The sequence below is a fragment of the Papio anubis genome, chromosome 15 (assembly GCF_008728515.1).
Source record: "Papio anubis isolate 15944 chromosome 15, Panubis1.0, whole genome shotgun sequence".
Lineage (NCBI taxonomy): Eukaryota > Metazoa > Chordata > Mammalia > Primates > Cercopithecidae > Papio > Papio anubis.
Window position 1 is genome coordinate 78,234,508 of NC_044990.1, and position 20,657 is coordinate 78,255,164.

General features: G+C 42.7%; 1 protein-coding gene across 7 annotated transcripts in view; it reads left to right on the forward strand.

The window, feature by feature from the left end:
* CLYBL (citrate lyase beta like) overlaps window positions 1-20,657 on the forward strand; it is a 296,641-nt gene that overhangs the window by 175,753 nt on the left and 100,231 nt on the right. The gene's annotated exons all lie outside the window — the stretch shown is intronic.

Here is a 20,657-nt window from a genome sequence, read left to right on the forward strand (position 1 = left end):
ATGTGTTTATACCTACTGAGAGTCAAAGATATTACTAATGTGGGAGTCTCAATTTATTCTCCCTAAACTTGCAGTGGTCTCAAGGCTTAGTATTCTAATACTAGGTCTGATATAGGTATTTGATTCCCCATGTCCTTATTTTTCTTTCACAAATTAGAATTCAACTTATTGCTTTTTGTTATTCCTCTGCTTCTGGAAAATTCTCTCTCTCTCTTTTTTTTTTTTTGAGATGGACTCTCACTTTGTTGCTCAGCCTGGAGTGCAGTGGCTCAATCTTGGTTCACTGCAGCCTCCACCTTCCAGGTTCAAGCAATTCTCATGCCTCAGCCTCCTGAGTAGCTGGGATTATAGGCGCCCACCACTAGGCCCAGCTAATTTTTGTATGTTTAGTAGAGACAGGGTTTCACCACGTTGGCCAGGCTGGTCTCGAACTCCTGACCTCAGGTGATCTGCCCGCCTTGGCCTCCCAAAGTGCTGGGATTATAGGCATGGGCCACCTTGCCTAGCTGAAAATTCTCTTACATTCTACTGAGCCCAAAAATGCATTAAAAAGTACTTTTGTTGAAATATATCTATTTTTACAGTAGGATAGCACTTCAGAGAACATGGTCAACCATTCCAAAACAAGGTACCCATCCTTTGAAAAAATTTTTTTTTTGTTTTCTGAGTCGGAGTCTTACTCTGTCACCTAGGCGAGAGTGCAATGGCACCATCTCCACTCACTGCAACCTCTGCCTCTCTGGTTCAAGTGATTCTCCTGCCTCAGCCTCCTGAGTAGCTGGGACTGCAGGTGTGCACCTCCACCACACCTGGCTGACTTCTGTATATTTAGTAGAGATGAGGTTTCACCATGTTGGCTAGGCTGATCTCAAACTCCTGACCTCAAGTGATCTGCCCACGTTGGTCTCCCGAAGAGCTGGGATTACAGACATGAGCCACCCCGCCTGGCCTTTTTTTTTTTTTTTAAAGACAGGGTCTTGCTGTGTCACCCAGACTGGAATGCAGTTGTTCAATCATTGCTCACTGCAGCCTCAACCTCCCAGGTTTAAACAATCCTCCCACTTTTGCCTGTTGAGTAGCTGAGACTACAGGTGTGTGCCACCGTGCCTGGCTAATTTTTTAATTTTTATTTTGTAGAGATGGGGGTCTCTCTATGTTGCCCCAAGCTTGGTTATAAACTTTAAAACAATTAGTCTAAAATTCATTCTTACACATTATTCAAAAAGCCAAATAGTTATAAAGCAACCCCCAACCATTATTCAGTTTCCCCCTCCCCAGAGACAATCCTTTTTACCTGTTCTAGCTTATTGGTATGCCATTTTCTTCAGTATTTCTAAATAATACATTTCTTTTCTTTTTTTTTTTTTTTTTTTTTTTTGAGATGGAGTCTTGCTCTGTCACCCAGGCTGGAGTGCAGTGGCACAATCTCTGCTCACTGCAACTTCTGCCTCCCGGGTTCAAGCAGTTCTTTGCCTCAGCCTCCCCAGTAGCTGGGATTACAGGAGCCCAGCACTACGCCCAGCTAATTTTTTTTTGTATTTTTAGTAGAGACGGGATTTCACCATCTTGGCCAGGCTGGTCTTGAACTCCTGACCTTGTGATCCACCCACCTTGGCCTTCCAAAGAGCTGGGATTACAGGCGTGAGCCACTGCGATTGGCAATAATACATTTCTTAAATTATTTCTTTTCTATTTCAGGCAATTATACATTTCTTAAATTATTTCTTTTTTATTTCAGGCATAATATATTGACTCCTCACTATGGAGAATGAGGATTTATCATTCCTCCCTCTCCCCTTTGTCTCTGCCACATGTGAACCTTGCCCATCCTCCAGTTGTCCCAATACCATTATATTGTAACTTTAGTAAGATTAATATTCAGTGTAAAAACTATTTAGAGCTGAACTATATAGTAATAAATGATTATCTTTCTATTTCTGCCTGACCTATTGTTTTCCACCGAGGTAGAGTTCATAATTGCCTTTTTTTTTTTCTGGCTTAGTTTTCTATTAAGTTGTCACTAATTCAATACCCACTTCATGACTAATTGTCTGAATCTCCCCTTCGTATCTTCAGAAGCATCCAGTATTCTATCAGTTCATATCTTAGAGAAGTCCCTCCCTGAACCCTCCAGTCCCTTGAAGTCTGGGCTGCTGGTCCTTCAGGCAGAGGCACAACTGGAATTGTGAACTCTCCCTTCCCCACCATTCTGGGGATTCCCTTCACCTTTCCCTTGTGGTCAGTGTCCTGTTTTCTACATCCTATGGCTTTTCATTTCTAGGTATGTTTCTATGTTTGGGTGAGGCATATCTGCCAGTGGCTCCGAGACATGACTTCCTTCTGAAGCATAGAAGCAACTTACATTCACATAATCTCATTTTTTTCTAGTTTGGTTTGTAAAGAGTAGAGATCTATTTTGGGAGTCTAAACCAAAGGAGTAACTCAGGATTGTGATTTGAGGAAGGCTTTTTCTTGGGAACGTAAGTTAATAAAGTCTAGGATGTCACTTGTGGGCAACTTAATTTGATACCAGCAGTCTGATTTAGTGGAAAGGGTAGAGGGCTTGGCAACAGAAAACTCATTTAAATTTCCCAGTTTTGACACTTGCTAGCCAGGGAATTTGAGTCCTGTAATCTCAGGAGCCTCTGTTTCTTTAATCTGTCCCGTGAGGTTGGTGATAATGAAACACACACCACCCACCACAGGGCCAGCTGTGAGGCTCAAACAGAAAAGCCTTTTGTAAACTCTCAAATGCTACATAAATAATCTCTCTCTCTTTTTTTTAACCCAAAAAACGGTGGTGTCATTTTTAAAGAGATAAAGCTTAGAAAATTTAAGAGAGTGAGTAATTAGTATGTCCCTTAAGGTATCTCTTTAACATACAGGATCCTAATTCGATAGTCAGGAACTTTGGAGCCATATTGCTTATGCCTGTGTCTGGATTCTGATAACATTTTGTCCTAACAGTGTGACCTTGGGGAAATTAATTCCACTTCTATGTACCTCCATTTCCTCTTCTGTAAAATAACAGTAAGGATGGTAAGAGTAGTATTCCACCCCACAGAATTAGATTAAAGGGGCTGACATTTGTAAAGTGCTTAGAGCTGTGCCCAGCACATATAAGTGCTATGTGAGCATTTTATAAATCCATAAATAGCCATGGTCTTAACCGTGCTCCCAAACAAGGGTCTGAGAGCATCAGTTCAAGTCTCTGATGATTGCTCAGAATGCCAAGACTTACCGGTATTGATTATCACCTTAGAGTCCTGACTCTCATAGGGTAATATATTGGGACAGATAGGTTTTCTCTCTAAATATCATGGAGTTTGCCAATTTTGCTGTTTTTCAACCTTCCCCCTCAACTATGGTAGATGAAGAAAAGACTCTAGTGCCAGAAAAATGCCACTTTTCCACTTAGGCTTCTATATAGATTTCTTAACATGAGGGGCTGGAAACAGCCATCTAAGAAAGATCTTATGTATTTATTTTTTTCCCTCCAGAAGTCAGAGAGAAAAATAAATCGTTTTCTTGACCTGCTAAACAATAGATTTTTACTTCGCATTATTTTACCAGATACTTGAGCAGTTCTCAGAAGAAAGGGAATAAGAAAAAGTCCAGAGAAAGCAGCACCATCTGGCTGAGGACACTTCAGAGCAAGTGGGAGCTGGGCTGGAGGCTGGGCACTGAGCAAGACCCATGCACAGTGACCCTTCGCCACCGTGGGAAACCCAGGGATGGGAGGGCAGCCGCGGGTGGACTGGGATTGTCTGGGGAGAGCTGGCCACCCTCAGTAGAGGGGGCGAGGGAAGCACCTGGTTGAGTGGGGATCACAGCAGCCGCTCTCTTCTCAGCCACCTGCTCCATGTGGCAGAGTACTCGGGGCAGCCAGGAGGGCCGCCTTGTTGCAGCTGCCTTCCACCATGAAACACAAGAGGAAAGCAAATGCCTCCTAAGTGGCAGCCAGTGCTTCAGCAGCCCTTCTACCCCGCAACCCACCCCACGTCCCACCCCTGGAGTTTCTCAACTGGGCAGTACTCTTTGAATGCTTCTCCTGTCACCCATCCAGGGTATTAGGACGTGGGGTGGGGTGCCTAAAAGAAAGCGAGTAGTTGTGGAGACGAGAACAACTGGAAGCCACATTGTAGAGAAGGCAGTGCGGCTATAAACCCCACAGTGAGCCCCTTCCTAAGTGCCTCCTCCCCAAACAGAAGTTCCTGCAAGGCCTCCTGTAGTCACCTGTTAGACTGCAGAACCAGGGAGGCACTCCATTTGTCAGTGTGAGTTGCTCAGAAAGAAATACCCAATATCAATCAAAGTTGTTGGCTTATTATTACTCTTTATTATTACTTTGTTACTTTTTATTATTATTACTTTAATTGTCATACAGATGGAGGGTCCTTTCCACCTGAGCGTATATATTTTCTCTACTTTGTGCTCTCATTTACACTTCTTCTTGTGCACATGTACGTACATAACACACACACACACACACACACACACACACACAAGTACATAGCCCTTAAAGCTTCATTTATGCTTACATAGACATACCGTACACATACACAAATCCATTTGGCTAACTTTTAAATTCCTCAGTGCTGTCACTTTTGTTGAAATAAATTAGTAGAGTGGCTAGGTGTATACTCCCCACAGCGAGCCAGTGAACTAATGTGCAGGGAATGATTAAATGTATACAGGGGCATGGGGAGCCAACTCCTCTTCAATAGGGGTGTGAAATTAGGATGGGAAGGCTCCTCTCCCAGGTGCCTTGCCTTTATTAAAAGACTTAAGAGCTCGGGAGATGTCTTCAATAGGAATTAGGATATCTGAGTCTTTCTGGAATAGTGTGGAAAGCTGAACTGTGCTTAGGAACTCTGCAAGGTCTTTTTGATCCTTAAAGGTTCTGATATAAAAACCTATCCAGGTTTTTATAAAAGTAGTAAAGTGTTTTCAGTTTTTTATTAATCTCTTCATACCCTTAAATAACCTTTCCCCTTTTGAATAGTAATTGTTAAAAAAAAAATAAAAAAACAACAAAAAATTTTTTCTCATTGTTTTATTCTTCAAACCAGGCATCCTCTTAATGCAAGGATTCAAATATCTCTATTAGGGTCATAATAGTCAGCAATTTCTATTTAATGAGCTCAGCAAAGTCCCTTTACAAAGAGATGCAGGCTTTAAATTGCCAGTTATTTCTTTTCCTGCAATTCCTAGGAATCCAATTAAGTAAGACTGAGTATGATCTATAATGTGATATATCTGTCTACAGAAAGCCCAGGCCTAGGCAATAAAACAGATCTTTGAGCTCCAGCTCAAAATTAAGATTAAAAGAAAAAAGAAAAGAAAGAAAGAAAACACAGCTTAAATGATTCAAAGCTTTATAAATGTGGAAACTGTATCCATTTCCTCTAATGCGAAGTAAGAAATAGCTTGGAGACTATAGTGAAAATCATTAAAGTTACTTATTCCAAATATAGCTACTAATTAAAATCTCTCCTTTGGACCAGGACCACAGGTGGTCTTTACAAAATAAATTCGAGAGGTTTTAGTTTGCTAAATCTGTGACTAAAGAATCAAATGTGTGGCCAGGCGCTGTGGCTCACGCCTGTAATCCCAGCATTTTGGGAGGCCGAGGCAGGCAGATCACCTGAGGTCAGGAGTTCGAGATCAGTCTGACCCACATGACAAAACCGTCTCTATTAAAAATACAAAAATTAGTAGGCCGGGCGCGGTGGCTCAAGCCTGTAATCCCAGCACTTTGGGAGGCCGAGACGGGCGGATCACGAGGTCAGGAGATCGAGACCATCCTGGCTAACACGGTGAAACCCCGTCTCTACTAAGAAATACAAAAAACTAGCCGGGCGAGGTGGCAGGCGCCTGTAGTCCCAGCTACTCGGGAGGCTGAGTCCGGAGAATGGCGTGAACCCGGGAGGCGGAGCTTGCAGTGAGCTGAGATCCGGCCACTGCACTCCAGCCTGGGCTACAGAGCGAGACTCCGTCTCAAAAAAAAAAAAAAAAAATACAAAAATTAGATGGACGTGGTGGCACACGCCTGTAATCCCAGCTTCTCAGGGGGCTGAGGCAGGAGGATCACTTGAACCCAGGAGGTGGAGGTTGCAGTGAGTCGAGATTGCACCGCTGCACTCCAGCCTGGGTGACAATAGCAAGACTCCATCTCAAAATAAAAAAGATTCAAGTATATATAACCACTGCCAAAATAAAGAGGAGATAGTATGAAATCATGCAGAGAACATGCTTTATATCAAAACATAGTATTCTTTTCAGGTTTTAAAAATTTCATTGGCCACAATTTATAACAAAGTATTCAATACCATATTTTCATTTATTATTATTATTATTTTAGATGGAATTGTGTGCTGTCACCCAGGCTAGAGTGCAGTGGTGCTGTCTTGGCTCACCACAACCTCCGCCTTCTGAGTTCAACCAATTATCATGCCTCAGCCTCCCGAGTAGTTGGGATTACAGGCATGTGCCACCACGCCTGGCTAATTTTTGTATTTTTGGTAGAGACAGGATTTCACCATGTTGGCCACACTGAGCTAGAACTTGTGACCTCAGGTGATCCATCCGTCTTGGCCTCCCAAAGTGCTGGGATTATAGGTGTGAGCCACCGCACCCAGGCTAAATACTATGTTTTTAATAATAAATCAGTGGGTGTATTTTAAGTCATAATTTAATATTCTGATTTAGAGACAGAGTTCAGCAATAATATCGTACTTTTGCCATGTAGTTTTAAATACATCAAAGCTTCTCAGGATGCTGGTAGCGGTGGTTTAAATCTTATTCCATACCAGCTTTGCAGGCCACATGGTGTTTTGCTGATAAAAGAGGAGGAAAGTGTGGCTCGTGAGGAGCAAATGTCAAGTCAGGAATTAACTCAAGACACAGCTTGCCTTTCTACTAAAAATACGCTATTTCAAATATGTTTTTGCAGTTTCCTCCATGTAATGTAGTTGTGTTAGCCATTTATTGGTCAGAAATTAACCTCTAAAAGTTAACAGTTGGGCCCTGAATTCTCAGCCAAGTCTAGTCTAAGAAGCAGCATATTCTTGAACAAGTTATTGATTAACTCCAGATAATTAAACCAAAAAGACTTTTCTAGGGCCAGGGATAGTGGCTCATGCCTGTAATCCTAGCACTCTGGGGGGCTGAGGAGGGAGGATCACTTGAGGCCAGGAGTTCAAGATCAGCCTGGCAAGATAGTGAGACCCTACCTCTACAAAAAAAAAAAAAAAAAAAAAATTACCCAGGCAAGGTGGCATGCGCTTGTGGTCCCAGTTGCTCAGGAGTCTGAGATGGGAGGATTGTTTGAGCCCAGGATGTTGAGACTGCAGTAGGCCATGATCATGCCACTGCACTCCAGCCTGGGTGACAGAGTAAGAACCTGTCTCAAAAACACAAAAAACAAAAACTCTCCCTAGACATCTGTCAGAAGAGCTCAAAAGCCTAGAGAGAAAGATGAGCCAGGGAGCTGGCCGGAGATAAAAGGCCAGCTTTGTCTTTGGTTTCCCAAAGACTATTCAAGAATTGGGGGGTGAATTCTTGGAGCCTCCTGGGGTAGAAGAAGGAAACTAGGGTTGAACACCAATAGGCATTCTGCCGAGCATTTCATCTAAGCCCCCTTCCATTTTGCAGGGGAAGGCTGATAACCTGGCCCAGCTGGTGCAGGTCTGCAGGGCATGGGGTAGGATGGAATGTTGTCAAGAGCTTCTTTCCTAGAGCTGTGGATGGATAGGCACATAGGGTAAAGCAAAGTAGAGAGGGCCAATAAATGGAAAAAAACCATTCTACATAGTCAGAGCAACGGGAGCCTGAAGTGGGTATGAGAGCCCAAATTTGCAGTCAAGACATAAGAAGATGAGGGAGAACAGATCTAGGAACTTCCACTGGTCAGGGCCACGATGGCTCCCTGTGCTGGCAGCCATGATTTGGCTGCTTCACTGGAGACATGCTGCATACATCAGCCTTCAACTTTGAGGGCCACAGGTGGGGAGGGCACTAACACATCTCCTTCCTGCGTTTGGCTGGAGGACAGTGGCCTCCTTGAATTTCGGCCCATTCCTAAACCGAAGGCAGTTCCCCACAGTAGTTCGTTCCTGCCTCTCCCCTTCTTAAGAGGGCCGGCCCGGCCGTGGCGCTGACCGTGGTGCTGACCGTGGTGCTGAAGGTGATCTGAGATTGATTTCAGAGATTTAGGGAGTACTTCCTGTGTGCTAGCACTATTTCTAAGTGCTCTGCATGGGTTAACTCATTTCATGTTCATAGCAACTCTGTGAGAGAGGTGCTATTATTGTCCCCATTGACAGATAAGGAAAGTGGAATACAGAGAGGTTAACAAACTTGCCCAAGGTCACACAGCTAATAAGCGAGGAAGCCAGGCAGTCCATATCCCAGAGCAGCACTTTTGATCACCACATTTGCTAATGAAGGTTACTGACAGAGCCACACAAAACCTGCTGGATTTTCACTTGTCCAATATCATCCTAGCAGAAGTGAGCCAAGGTCCCCCATCTCAAATTGCCAGGCAAGTTGCTGTGGGGTGGCATCTTGGAGAGTCAGACACAGTGTAGACTGGTTGGGTACAAGCAAAAGTGGGCAGCCCACCTACTCCATCTGGACAGCCACCACACCCTAATGTAATGACTTGTTTCATACCTGCTTCCCTGGTAGGCTCTTGGCTTTGTGAAGAGGGTGCCATCGTATCTCCCATTGCTTACCAGGGTGCCCAAGACATAGTCATAGTAGGTATTCAGCAAATATTTTATGAATAAATGGGTTACATGTGATCAGTATATGGTAGCTGTTATTAATTTGCTATTATTTCAACATTGATAGAAGTGCCATGTTGTAGAAATTATAGTCCCTTTTTATTTTATATTTGTCATGCCCCACTTTGAGAGTTACATAGAGTTCAGAGTGCATCTTAGTCTCATAGAGATGCATGTGTGGAGACAGAAATGAAAGAACTGAATTCATGAGTTGAGCAATTTGAATGCCTAAATACATGTATGACTGAATTTTTGTTATATGTTAGATTTGAGATCTTACACTATATTTAAGATTTAAGATCTTGTAGTATCTCAGGAAGGTAGTTCCACTGATATGAAAATAACTGAACTGTCTCTTTTAGAGGAAGTATAAGCATTCCATGTTAACAGAACTTGCCGTGGCAGTTAGAAAATATTACAGTCAAATTTCTGGTTTTGGAGCTGAGTTTATTGCCTGTTTGTTGTTTGATCTTATTCAAATCATGTTTTTGTTGTGTTGTGTTAATATATATAGGATTTCTATGTCTGCCCTGTTAGCTGTTTTCGTGTGTGTGTGTGTGTGTCTGTGTGTGTGTGTGTGTGTGTGTGTGTTTAAACAACACTCCACAGCTGAGCTCTTGGAGGACCAGGCCTATTTTGACAGCTCCCCTTAGTCCGTGTATCACCAAGCTCGTTCTCTGCCAATATGTTTCACGTGATTTTGTGGACATGTGTAGCACGCCTGTGCAACTTGCAAACACCCATACATTATTACAATAATAATTGGGTTTTGATGCAACTGGAACTCAGTACTACCAAGCTGCCAGCATTTCCTTTTGGCTACCAGTACTAGGCAGGAAAATTATAGTCTAACTGTCTTCCTGTTTATTGATAAACAAAGTGGCCAGCCCAGCAATGGAGCCTGATTAGCAGTTTGCACCCTTTGTGAAAGGATAAACAGAACCCTACTGTTTTCTGTGTTTGACTGCAATTTGCATCTTTAAAGAGGTTGAACTGCCCTGAGATTCATGTTCAACTTGAGTGCCTGGATATTCTTTGATATGTTACATGTCAGCCTCCTTGTTTTCCTCTCCTTCATCTTGAAACAATATTTGCCAGCGTTTCTCTGTTCCCATCTGGCTTACCATAAGCTTCCCCATAGTCACCTATCTAAAGAAGGAGGGAGGGGAGAGGCAGGAGAAGAAATATGTGTCTGTTTCACTGCGCTCAAATTTTACATTCCCAGAAGGCCCTTTAATGTCATCTCAATTCAATTTTTTGAAGAGAGAGTAATATAAGAATGAAGACCCAAAGACAAAAGAGAATCTGCTTACTGCCGTCTTTGGCCCACATGATCATGTTTGGGCTCGTTCCCCCTCCATCATCTTCACTCACTCAGCAAAAAGTGCCTTCCCCCTTTGTAAAGTGAAATGTGGTATTAGCCGCCTACCTCAAGTTTGGTGAGTGTTCTATTCTGAAATGTATTCTAACATAGTTAGATTCTTAAACTAAATGGTAACAGAGCGACTCGTTGGCTCCCTCTGTAATTATTTTCCAATGAAAGAAATGAAGATCATTTTAATTAGAATTTGCATGATGTAAAAGAGAGTATTAATACATGTAAACATCCATTAATCTGTTTAAACAAACTTTCCCCGTAATCCTTGCCGTATGTAAACAACATTTGTTCTGCCTTAGAGATATTGCATGATTGGACCCACGAGACTCCAGTTACCCTACTGCACAGTTTCCTTTTATAACTTCAAAAGAAATGTTATCTATTTATTGGAGGTTGTGGGGTGTTAAGTGTAGTTAGACATAAATTGTACCTCAGCTATTTTGTTAATGCCAATCGGGATTGAATTAGATTTTTATAGCTGCTGTAGAAGTCTATTTGGTAGTTAACAAGTGGGATTTTTAAATCCTGGGAAACATAATCCTATTATAAAACAGGCAGCTGAATTAACATAACCCAGGAAGGGACTCTTCGTGGATTAGCATTTTTTTTTGACAATAACAAAGAAAATCATCAAATTGTATGGGGATATTACATGCTTTTCTCAAAAGTAAGAACAGTGAATTGGGAAAAGGAAATGAGAAATGGGCAAACATGCTATTACTTAGAGGCCGTTTCTTTTTAAGGGAAAGACAATGGAGGCTGGGCCATAAAGCTGAATAAATGTCTGCTGCTTTCTGTGAAGACAGTAATGCTTTTTCAGTTATTGTTAAACTCTTGAATCTGAGAATTATAGAGCTGGAAAGAACTTGGAGTTTATTTAATTTTTATAGTCCTATTCAAAGATTAACTTCAAACACTTCAGAAAGATGGATATATACACATACATATAAATATACTCACATATATTGCATGATGTACACACATTCACACACACACACACACACACACACTTAATAGTGTATGAGTGACCTTTTTATTTTTGAAGAAGAGCCTTCCTTAAGTCTTAGCAATTGGTTTTCACATGCTGGTGAGGGTGATTATTAGAGCTTGCAGGACTTGCCAATTTTCATTTGCACGGGTATCATCTTAGCAGATAATCACATGGGCATCAATCACTGGCATATCATTGTGTTAGATAATTGCATGGGCATCAATCACGTGTGTATCTGGAGCAAGTCATCACGTGGGCTTCAATTTCATCTATCTGGAGGAAGGTAATTGCATTGGAAGCAGGGAAGGGTGTGTCTATGTGGCAGATAATCACATGGGGATCAATCACATAGGTATTGAGGTAGATAATCCTGTGCAGATCCAGCACATGTACCAAAGTGGCTAATTACGTGGATATCAATCATGTCAACATCCTGGCTTTCTGGTACAGGTTACACATGAAGCACACATGTTGTGTGCCTGCTTATGTGGGAGAACAGGTCGGATGTCGCGTGCACCCACCCAGGAGGAGCCTGCAGCAGTGTGGTGTGTGAGGAAGCTGGGCCATTCAAAGCGTGGCCTTCCTCAGTAGAGCACTCGGAATACCATGATTAGGGATCCTGTTGAGATTCTTTTGATTTAAGGCTTTGGCTCCTGCCAAAAGGAAATGTTCCTGGGAGGAACATGATTGCATGTAGAAGAACGTGCAGTTTGTGGTCCTCCCCTCACCAGCATCCATTTTTTCCTCCTTCAGACCTTGCCTCCCAATTCCTTCTCAGCCCACATGGTTTGGGTGTGGCTTCAGTCCCAGTGGAGTCTGGGGCTCAGGGCCAACCAGTGAGTGCACTGCATTCCACTGGCCACCATGATTGGCTCAGGCCAGGACACATGACTTCCACCAGTCCAATCAGAGTGAATATCAGGCTTCTTGGGGAGAAATTGAAGGGAGAGTTCATTTCTCTCTGAATTTTGCCTGAGGAGGTGAGCTTGGCGCTGCTGCTGCAACCAGTGCCTGGGAGAGCCTGGTATGTCCGGCCCCCAACAAATGGAGCCAGAAATGAAGCCACCTACAGAAATCACGCCTGAAAGGTGGAGAGAAATCCTGTCCTGAGGACACTGCTTGAGCCTAATTTCAGAGTCCCTGTAGCAAAATCCCTGGTCTGGAAAGGCTCACCTGAACCAATACAATCCCTTTTGGCTTAAGACATAATTGTTTGGCCGGGTTTGGTAATTCACGCCTGTAACCCCGGTACTTTTGGAGGCCAAGTGGGTGGAGCACCTGAGGTCAGGAGTTTGAGACCAGCCTGGCCAACATGGTGAAACCCCGTCTCTGCTAAAAAAACAAAAATTAGCCAGGCATAGTGGCGCATGCCTGTAATCCCAGGGACTCAGGAGGCTGAGGCAGGAGAATCACATGAACCCAGGAGGCAGAGGTTGCAGTGAGCCAAGATCGCACCACTGAACTCCAGCCTGGGCGACAGAGTGAGACCCTGTCTCGAAAAAAACAAAACAACAACAACAAAAAAAACCGTAATTGGGTTTCTAGCTCCTTGCTTCAGAAGGCCGTAATTGATAGGATATAATCATCTGAGTCTTTCCTGAAGAACAAAGTTTCATAGGAGCAGCCCCAGTAGGAGAAGGAGCAGCTCTGAGGGTGTAAGTGAGGGCAGAAGGGGAAGCTGAGGCTTAAATAACATCACCGTCGCCCTTAGCCTAGGCCTTGAGCTGCTCTTGGCAACTGTCACCAGGTGCCCCCCCCCCCCCCGCACCTCCCTGTTGGAGTGCCCCAGTCTGCTGGCCTCTAAGCATCTGAGCTCAAGCTGTGAGGAACGTTTGTTAAAGACTTTTAAATGCAGGCTTAATGTTTTCCCTTTTCCCCTTGCCTATTCTTATTACTTTGATATTTATCAAATACAATTTGTAATATCAATTACACATTAATGTTGAAGTGCAGTTTCCATCACCAAAATAAATGAAAAAATAGTTAGGTGTCCTCATGGCAAGAACCATACTGTTCCAAGGCATTCTTTTATTGTCATTTCAGTAGACAGTTGGATTTTTTTTTTTATCAGCCTGAATGTGACATCTGATAATTATTGATTTGGAAAGAGGCAAAAGTTTTGGAAAAGAAAGTAATAGAAAAGAAAGAATTCTCCTTGAAGTTAAATAGAATATTTCTTAGAAAAGCAAAATGGAGTTTATATGCTTTGTCTACCAAATTCTATGTGGCTAACAGCTTATGCCTTTTCTCCTTCAGTTTTTATTCTTATTAATACTGTCACTTTCTACATATGCTAAGGTTTATAAGAAGGTAATGGGACAGTTGATAGAAACACCTAATAAGAAAACACGGCCGGGCGCAGTGGCTCACACCTGTAATCCTAGGACTTTGGGAGGCCGAGGCAGGTGGATCCCCTGAGGTCAGGAGTTCGAGACCAGCCTGACCAATATGGAGAAACACCTTCTCTACTAAAAATACAAAATTAGCTAGACATGGTGGCGCATGCCTGTAATCCCAGCTACTTGGGAGACTGAGGCAGGAGAATCGCTTGAACCTGGGAGGTGGAGGTTGCAGTGAGCCAAGATAGTGCCATTGCACTCCAGTCTGGGCAAGAAGAGCGAAACTCCATCTCAAAAAAAAAAAAAGAAAAAGAAAAAGAAAGAAAACACATATCACTGAAATTTACTTAGAATCTGTTTTTAGTCCCTTTGGGCTGCTGTAACAAAACACTATAGATTGGGTGGCTTAAACAACAAACATTTATTTCTCACAGTTCTGGAGGCTGGTACATCCAAGATCAAGGTGCTGGCCAGTTCCCAGTGAGGGCTCTCTCTTCCTGGTTTGCAAGTGGCTGACTTCTTGCTGTATCCTGACATGGCCAGGAAAGAAATCATCCCCACCACACTGGGAATTAGGGCTTCCATGTAAGAATTTGTGGGGCGGGGGGGGTGTATTTAGTTCATAGCAATCTTAAAACCTCATTTTAATTTAATAATTCCAAACTCTTTTTTGGTTATTGTTATTGTTAAATTTCACTCAAACTTTAGACATAGCAGAATGTACCACATTTAGTTTGAAATTCACTTATTTTGGGGGGTCCAGACTCTCAAAGTTCAGGTAAACAATAGGATGGCTAATGGGAAAAGGGGGAGGTATAAGGCTTCACTCATTCACAGACATCATTTCTTAAGTCCCTCTCACCAGCACAGTACACAAGTTCTCACTTGCTGCAAGTAAATATTTGTGAAATGAATGCATGTATGAATGAGTGACTCCATAAATAACTGGTCTCTGGCTGGAAGGCATCCCAAGGATTTTAGATGGGAGTGTGAGAGATAGACAGTGTATTCTCCACTCCAAGCTGCTTGTGTACTCTTCCCTCTGCCCAGCATCCTTGGGTCTTGCTGGGAACATCTTAACTCAGGAGGCCATCCAGGACCACTCAGACTCAGTTATCTTCCTGGCTGTATATTCTACATGTGCTATATGTACTTTCTCTTCTGTAACATGCATCAGACCTCAAATACATGTACAGTGCTTACCTTTCACACTAGACTGGACACTCTGCAGGCAGGGATTGGGTCTGTATTGCCAGCACCCAACACTGTCCCAGTGTGTGCCACTTCATTACTCTTAGTGGAGGTGGGAATGGTATGATGGTGGTGAACTCTCAAGATCTATCCCACTTCTCTGTAACCAAGCAAGTCGGGTAACTCATCCAAACTCAAGGGTTAAGTCTGAGTAGACCAACAAGGAGTAATTCAGCCCTCCTTGCCAGCAATGACTTTTTTTTTTTTCTTTCTTTTTTAAATTTTGAGACAGAGTCTCACTCTGTCGCCCAGGCTAGAGTGCAGTAGCACAATCTCGGCTCACTGCCAGCTCTGCCTCCCGGGTTCACGCCTTTCTCCTGCTTCAGCCTCCCAAGTAGCTGGGACCGCAGGCACCCACCACCACACCCGGCTAAGTTTTTGTATTTTTAGTAGAGGTGGGGTTTCACCGTGTTAGCCAGGATGGTCTCAATCTCCTGACCTCATGATCCGCCTGCCTCGGCCTCCCAAAGTGCTGGGATTACAGGCGTGAGCCACCGTGTCCGGCTAGCACTGACTTTTCATCACAACAACAGATGTGGAGTGGCTGGCTGAAGGTTTCTAGAAAGGCTTTCTTTCCTCTTAAGAGAAGGCCATGGCAAATCAGTCTTTCCTTTCTGCTAACAATAACAAAAGGGTGTGTTGCTACAGTCACTAAGGATAACTTGCCCTAGAACAAAGGCAGCATTGTGGGTTGGAGAGTGGGTAGAGAATGAATGGGCATCCTTGATGACACTGCTGAGCTGCTGGCTTCACCAGCCCATCACAGGATGTTGTCACATAAATGTCGTTAGTGTTTAATTAAGCCAGTCTGAATTGGGGTTTCCAATCTGCCAGCCCAATGTATCCTAACTGAAAAGGAACTGCGGTGAAAGCCTATGGGCTTTGGTGTCCGATACATTGGATTTGATTCTTCTTAGCAGTGTGAACTGACCTGACTTTCCTAATAGGTATAGTGGAGAAAGTAATACTTCTCATCTGGGGTTGATGTGTGGCTCAAAGAAAATATATATGTAAAACACCTGCCAGAGTGCCTAAAGCACAACCAATGTTGCTGCTTTTCCATTTAGGAGATGGTTCACTTGTTGATTTGGGGGGTCTGGTGGGTTGAATTGATCAACAGTGAGATGAATAAACTCCCTGGTCCTTTGCGTATGAACTGTCAAGTAGTTTACCGTCAGTATGGGAGTCAGATGGACATTCACAGTCGTACTAACAGTGGGGTTCGACTGCAGTCCTAACTGGAGAACAGTGTCCAGCTAACGGAATTTGAGAGTACTGGTCAAACCACATCTGAAGGCTGGAGTGCAGGTCTTGTAGTCATGAACTAGAAAACAAGAAACAGCGGAAGATGCTGAGGATGTTAGTACTGAAGAAAAGACGACCTGAAACCAGAAACAACTTCAAAGAGGAAAGGGAGTGGAATCGTTGTGTGCTGCTTCAGAGGGTGGAGTGAGGACAGACCCCATCAACAAAGGGCTTAAGCTTTCACTCAACGGGAGAAATAACTGTTGGAGCATTAGCAGTGCACAAGGGCAGAGAGCGAGTGCCTCATCAACAAAGCAGCTCCCCTTCCCAGCAGCTACTCATCAGGAAGTCCTGCTGCAGGAGTTTGGGCCACATGGCCCCCAAGGGCTCTTGCAAAGATCTGGATTTGACATTAAACTATTCAGCAGACTCTTGTTGTTTGGGCTGCAGCAGGTGGATCTAGAGAGCTTCTCTGTTGGTGATACTGTCACTGTTGTTGTTCTGAATTCCCTCCATCTTTTTTCTGACTTCCTCTCCTGTTGGCCCCCATAAGCACCACCCAAACTGACCTTTCACCTCTAACTGTTTTTTTTTCCATGCTCCCTTGATGATCAGAGAGATCCTATACATGAAGACAGAGTAATGGGATTTGTGCAGCTGCAGTGCAGTTTTTAGGGAAGTGAAAGGCTCCCTGCCCTGTAGTCTTTCTGTCTCGCCTGCCTTTATACCTGAAGTGTTCCCTTTTCCCTCATCTTTCAACTAAGGCATTGCCTCCAGAAAATACTTGGTAAATGTCAATACAGTAACTGGTAAGTTGTTAATGTATCACCAGTGAGGGATACCATATTAATGCCATATGCTTTTAAAAAAATTGTGATAAAATATGCATAACATACATTTTACCATTTAAACCATTTTTAACTGTATAGTTCAGTGGCATTAAGAATATTCACATTGCCACCACCAGCATCTCTAGAACTTTTCATCTTCCCCCACAGAGACTTTACCATTCAATAATAACTCCCCATTTCCCTGTCCCGAACCTGGCAACTCCCATTCTGCTTTCTGTCTATATGAATTTGTCTCCTCTAGATACCTCATAGAAGTGGAATCATGCAGTATCTGTCCTTTTGTGACTGGCTTATTTCACTCAGCCTATTGTCTTCAAGATTCAAGTGTGTTGTAGTATGTATCAAAATGTCCTTCCTTTTTGAACCTGAATAATATTCCATTGTATGTATATACCACATTTTGCTTATCCACTCATCTGTCAATGGACACTTGGGTTCCTTCCACCTTTTGGCTATTGTAAATACTGTTGCCAGGAACATGGGTGTACAAGTGTCTGTTCAAGTCCCTGCTTTAATTCCTTTGGGTATATCCCCAGAAGTGGGATTGCTGGATCATCTGGTAGTTCTTTGTTTAATTTTTTGAGGAACTGCCATGCTGTTAATAGCATATACTTTAAAAACCTATATATTAACCAAGGAGAAGAAAACAAGTTAATTTGATGAGAGTCAGAAAGTGTGAGTGTCCAGAGCCTACTGAGCCCCGGAAGTCATGGATAAAAACAAGAAGAAGTGAAGTCAACACTCTCAGTGAGAAAGGGAGCAGTGCCCACAAGAAACTTCTACCACCCCAATGTGCCTGGTGGCTCCCGTGCCCTCAGGATACTAAAGCTGGGAGCAAGGAGGGGGGCGGGGGAGGGGACTCAGAGGGAGAGCTACTGAGTGCCTGCAGGGATTATTTCGAGGTGCTTTTGCATCCATTAACTTATTTAATCATCAAAACAACTCAGCAGGTGTCCTTATTTTTATGGACAAGTCTTGTCAGGTACTTAACATTTTTAATTTTTATTGCTTTTAAAAGCAATGAAGAATATCTTTAAAAGGGAAGAAATAATTTTGAATCCACCAAGCTCACACACAATTCACCTCAATGCTGCCCTGTTCTTTTCCAGTTTTGATCCCTTTGCAGCCATAATTTTTACATGGTTGCGTTGTTATCATTTCATTTTCTCCTTTTTAAATTGCCACAGAGACCTTTGTATTTATTATTTTAACAGATGTATAATACACATCTAATGATTTCACTTCAATTCAGTTAACTCTTCCCCTACCATTGACTATTTAGATTGTCTTCAGCTTTTCACTATAATTTTATAATGTTTTATAACAATATTTTATAATTTTAGCAATAAAGAGCTTCATGTACATAACTTTTTCCCTCTTATACTTACTTCTTTAGAATGCATTTCTAGGACTGGAATTACCAAATCAATGGGTAGAAGCATTTTTGTGAATTTTGTTATACACTGCTGAAGTGTTTTATAAAAGGGATGTTTCAAAAGTGATTTTTTGAAGATTAATAATACATTTTCAACAGCAGTACTGGAGTAGACCAGTGTCTCCACATTAAGTATTACTTTTAACTTTGTTTTATTACTTAGTATATATATATATCATTATACTTTATTGTCGCTTTAATTAGTTTTTTTAATTAATTGCATGGTTTCCATATGCTTAATGTGTTTCATATATATTTTGTCTCATCATATCTTTTACCCAGTTATCTATTGGATGACCCTAGAAGTACTGCATTGTAACTAAGACTAAACACCAGAAGCAAAGGTAGATTCAGTTCTTACCTTTGTTACTTCCTTTATCTTGGGCAAGTTATATTTCATTTTGTTAAGCCTCAGATTTCTGATCTTTAAAGTGAGAAACGACCATAGTACCTACCTCATTAGATTATTTCAGAGATCAAATGAGGTAATGTATCTGAAGCACTTCAGCACAATGCCTGGCATATGGAGTATGCTCCATAAAGATTAGATATCTTCACTGTTATTATGTAGAGCCATTCATCTGTCTGATTTTTCTTCCTCTTATCATATTCTAAATCTTCTGTTGTATTACCTCTTCCCCTTGGGGAATTGAGCTGCTGGGAGTCGGAAGTAAGGACAGTAGAGTTTGTGAAAGGCAAGGCCTGCCATCTGGTTCACACATGGGCTTGATCTGGTCAGACTAAACAGCATTTTAAGTCCAGATGGCTGTGTCTACATTCTTGTGTTATGTGGACGGATGATCAACCGTGGACTTGCAGGGGTGGAAGGATGTACAGAGACCCCATTTGAGCTCTCCTAGTGCTTCCAGTCAGAGCTGCTGTTCACACAGGATTGTTGAGGTAGGGCTACCCCATTTGCAATGGTATTCAAGGAGGAAAGTAGCTTCCTGTCTCCAGCCAGTTCGGCCTCCACTGCTAATTCCGTGACTCTTGCTGAGGTTGCAAAACACAACTCATTGATTTCTCCTCAAACAGAGCAAGAAGGGGCAGAAAGTCCAGTCCACGTCTATTCAGAACTTAGTAGTTGATAGGTGCATTCTTTATGCTTTCTTACTAAGATATGGCTCCCCGCATGTGCAGGACTAAGCCGTGAATGTCTGATTTGATGCAGAATCCACTGGGTGGTATTCAGTTATCCATAAGCATTGAGAGCCAGCACACCCGTGTTCCTGGCAGCATCATTCACTGTAACCAAAAGGTAGAAGCAACCTAAGTGTCCGCTCGCAGATGAATGGGCGAACAAAATGCGGTGTCTTTGTCTTTAAAAAGGAAAGATATTCTGATACATGCTACAACATGGATGAACCTTGAGAACATTATGCTGAGTGAAATAAGCAGTCACTAAAGGACAAATCCTGTATCATTCCACTTACATGAGGTACTAGAGTCATCAAATTCCTAGAGAAAGGAGAATGACAGTTTCCAGGGCCCGGGGGGAAGGAGGAATGGGGAGTTTAGGAGGAGGAAAAATGTTCTGGTGATGGACGGTGGTGATGGTTGCACAGTAAGATGAATGTACTTGCTGCCAGTGTGCACTCTAAAGGGTTTAAAAACGGTAAATTTTGTGTTACGTATGTTTCACCACAATAAAATATTTTTTAAAAAGGAAAAAGAAAAATAACTTGGGCCTAATCCGGAATATGAAGAATATGAGAAGAGTTAAAAGAAGTTTTAAAAAATTAGCAGCAACTTGTGAGAGAAGGTTCCTCCTCAAAGCAGAGGAAAGAGTTAGGATAGATTGTAGTTAGACCCAAGGAGACCAGCTCTGTCCAGAGCATATGAACTTGAAGTTCCCTGTGGTCATGGCAACCTTGGGAAAGTTCAGGATCATCTTGGGTTTTTTTTGTTTGTTTTGTTTTTTGTTTTGTTTTGTTGTTGTTTGTTTGTTTTTGAAGTGGGGTCTCACTCTGTCACCCAGGCTGGAGTGCAGTGGCGCAGTCACAGCTCACTGCAGCATGGACCACCTGGGCTCAAGCAATTCTCCTGCCTCAGCCTCCTGAGTAGCTGGGCCCACAGGCCCACATCCCCACTCTCGGCTCATTTTTTGTATTTTTGTAGAGATGGAGTACTGCCATGTTGCTCAGACTGGTCTCAAACTCCTGAGCTCAGGCGATCAGCCTGCCTCGGCCCCCCAAAGTGCTGAGGTTTTAGGTGTGAGCTACTGTGTCTGGCCTAGGATCGTCTTGCAGAGGAATGGTCACCTGAGCCCTTTGTGCTGGAGAAGATCTCTGGCCCATAAGCAACTTTAGTCACCAGAGATGGTACTATAGTTTATAGACTTAAAAAAATTTATAGACTTAAAAGCAGTGTTGAAGTAT